Below are 3778 nucleotides of genomic sequence, written 5' to 3' on the forward strand. Positions count from 1 at the left end.
GATGTAGGGGCTGCCGTGATGGGCGAAAGAATTAAAAGAAGAAAATCCCTGGTCTCATTTTAGCAGGGAGAGACATAATTTAAAATAAATGATATAGTTAGTAAGTTAGTGATAGAGCTATGAAAAAAAGGAAACTGGGATGAGGATTGGGGTGGGAGGGATGTCAGGAAAGGCCACACTTAGAAGGTGACATGTAGTATCTGAAGGATGAGAAAGGAAGAACGTCCAGGCAGAGGGGCCCGCTGGAGCATGCTCGATGTGTTCAGAGAAGAGCTGGAGTAAAGTGAGTGGAGGGGAGGGAGAGTGGGAAGTGGGGGGGCGGCCTCGGGGGTGCTGAATTGGCCGTCGTAGGTCATTGTGACTGTCTCCTAATTCTTAGTGGGATGGGAAGATGCTGGGGGTTGCAAACAGATCAGAGTCCTGATAGGACTTAGAGTTCGACTTCTCCGAATCTGTTTTCTCATCTGGAGAAGGACTCTGATACCTCATGGACTTATAAATAATAAATGAGATAATTTACATGCAGACCCTAGCACCGTGCCTAGCGCATAACAAAAACATCAGCAGATAATATAAAGGTGGGTTGTATAGGGGAGTCTGATACACCAGACGTTGGATTCAGACAGAGTTGGTGTTAAATCCCAGTTCTGTCACTGATTTACCATGTGAGTGTGGCCAAGTTATTTAATCTCTGACCTTTAATTTGTACAATAACTTCCTAAGATGAAGACTGTGTATAGGGCTTGGCACAATGGTAGACTTGTAGTAAGTACTCAAAAGAATACATCTAAATATATGACATATTGAAAAATGTTAAAGTTTTTGGTAGATTCTGTAAAGGGCCATTCTCTCCTTTGATCTTTTGGCAAGTGGGCTTTCAATGAATTCGCTTTGAAGAATGATTTGTTGACTTTCTCTGCTTCTTTTCCTCTCCCACCAGGACCTAGGACATAATCGCCATAACAGTTCATGTTATATTGTAACTATGTCCCTGTTAGTGAACAACTTCAAGGTGAGGCCACTTTCTCTTTTTCTGTCTTAGCACAGTGATCCAAACAAAGCTGTTGGGGAGAGGGAGGGTAGTAAATGTTTACTGAATGAAACAGTTTGTCTCCACAAGTTTTACACTGCTAATAGATTATTTTCAATATGAGTTGGGTACCATCTAATGGAGGGTCTACCATACCTACATTTAAAGCTTCTTGCAATGTGAAACCAGGAGAGTTGCCTTTGATAAACTGTACATCTTCCCTCTGTTTGGCGATGTACTAATCGATCTGTTTTCCAGCCTGTGACTGATTTGTTTGCAGTCATCGTGGAACTTAGTTTGTTTTAGGTCTAATTGTACCAGCCTTCCTTGTAGGCAAATGATAAGACTCCTTTTGCTTGCAGAGAAGGACTGCGTTATAAATAAGCCCAAGAATTGTCTGAAAGAAAAAATTGTACCTTTGCTTTTCTGAGGTTGCTTTGTTTTTCTGCAAAAGTCATATTTTAGTATGAGAAAGTAATTTAGAAGCAAGATGAATGTTGCCAAATAACATGGAATTCAGGTACATGAGAGAGGCCGTGTGGGGCCGGTGGAATGAGCAGAAGTTCTTGAGTCAGAAGGTTGAATGACATTCAATTCCTAACTTCACCAAGCTATTATTCCCTCATCCTGGGAAATTTAACTGGAGTCTGAGCTTCAGTTTTTGTATCTGTAAAATCAAGAAGATGCAAACCCCTGACCTACACACGTCTTGGAGTTGTTCTCCGGATCAAGTGAGGTAACAGACATTCAAAGGTTGGCAACTGTAAAGCCCTGTGCCAATTTCACAAGGTGTGTGAGCAAGGAATGACTAGAGGAAGGGCTGAAGAGGGAGAAGAAACTAGAGAAAGTAACTGCTTCTGGATTGTTAGGCGCTTTCTGTCTGTCATCACTCAGGTAGCTTGAAATCTGGACAAGTCATGAGGAAACCTAATTTACATTCCTGGCCCTCCTACCAGTTGAATGACAGTAGTAAACAACTCATTGCCAATGGACGGCCGACCAGATTCCTCCTTGCTCTGACCTTCTGAGACTCTTATTTTTGGTTAAACAGTTAAATTATCTTTTAAAGAGAAAAATAATTTAGAAAACCTACCTATGTAACCATTGAGTTACATTTCCGGTGCTCTTCATTCCTTCCGTGGGCCACATTTCCATCTGTTCTCGTTTTTCTTCTGCCAGAGGACCTCTTTTGATGTTTTTTTGGCAGGGTGGTTCTGTTGCTGCTGAATTCTTTTGGCTTTTGTATGTCTGAAAAGGTTTTTATTTTACCTTTATTTTCAAAAGATTTTTTTCCTGGGTATAGAATTCTAGGTTGTCGGGGTTTTTTTCGTGCAATACTTTAAATATGTGCCTCCACGATCTTGTGCACATTGTCTCTATTGAGAAATTCGCTGTTTTCCTTAACTTCATTTCTCCGTTGACAGCATCTTTTTTTTCCCTTCTAGTGATTAAAAGTTTTTCTCTATCACTGGCTTTGAGCACTTTGTTGATGATGTTCTTTAGTTGCACCTTTTCAAAAATGTGCAATGTACATTTAAACATATGTTTTTTTTCCCCGCCCTGTGTTTCGTGTCCTTGAGATTCACCAACCTTGGATCTGTCTGTCCAAAGGTTTAGTTAATTTTGGAAATTTTTTCAGCTATTATTTCTTCAAATATCTCTTCTGTCTTCCCCTCCCTCTCTTTTGGGGATGAGGTCTGGAAAGATAAGGATAGGCTTCCTACAATGTGGTGATTTGCTCTAGGCCTTGAGAATTGAACAAGATTTGAACTGGTGGAGATGTGGGTAGAAGATTTGGTAACTTATAAAGGGATCGAGAGAGGGAAGAAGACACCAAAACTTCATGCCTGTGTGGCTTGGAAAATACTGATACCACTGGCAGAAATGGGGAATGAAGGAGAGGGGGTTTGTTAAAGAGAAAGATGGGTTCATTCTTGGACATGATTGAGCTTGAGGTGCTTTTGTGACGTTTGAATAGGGAGTACAACAGGCTGAGTTATTAACATACGTCTATTGCCCAGGAGCAGCATTTAGACAAGAGACACAGAATTGGGAATGAACACTAGAGATGTGGTCACTGAAACCACACTGACGAACTTCCTGACAGATGGCACACGAAGGACCAAAGAAGGCCTAGTTAGTCAGACATTCCATTTCCAGCAGTTTATTCTAAGGAAAGAATAATAATTCACATCAATTCACAAAAGGAGATTCATTGGAGCACTGTTTACAATTTTAAAAGGTAGAAACTAAATGTCCCACAATGGAGAATTGGTTAAGTAAATGGAATATACAATGAAATACAGTATAGCCATTCAAAATGATATATTAGAAGACTAACCAGTAAAAATGTTCACTATATGTTACGTACAGAAAGTAAGTTACAAGACTGTAATATATAGTGTGATCTCATTTTCAATAAAAATATGCAAATATATAAGCAGAGAAAATGCCACATAGCTTTGATTTGGGTAATAGTGTTATGGATGATCTTTATTTTCTTACTTTTGCTTATCAACATTTTCTAAATTCTCTACAGTAATATTACTTTCATAAGTAAGCAAAAAAATTTACTGTAACTTTTTAAAAGCTGGCCGAGAAAAAAAATCTTGTGAATTTCCAGAATCTGTGGAATGTGGAAATCAGAAAAGGAAGTGGCAAAGGAGATAGACAACGTGCAGAATCAGGATTATACACCAGCCTGGTAGGTGGTGTATACACCATCTGAAGGTGGTGGCGAAATGGGGC

Source organism: Pteropus vampyrus, unplaced genomic scaffold (genome assembly GCF_000151845.1).
Source record: "Pteropus vampyrus isolate Shadow unplaced genomic scaffold, Pvam_2.0 Scaffold28, whole genome shotgun sequence".
Classification (NCBI taxonomy): domain Eukaryota; kingdom Metazoa; phylum Chordata; class Mammalia; order Chiroptera; family Pteropodidae; genus Pteropus; species Pteropus vampyrus.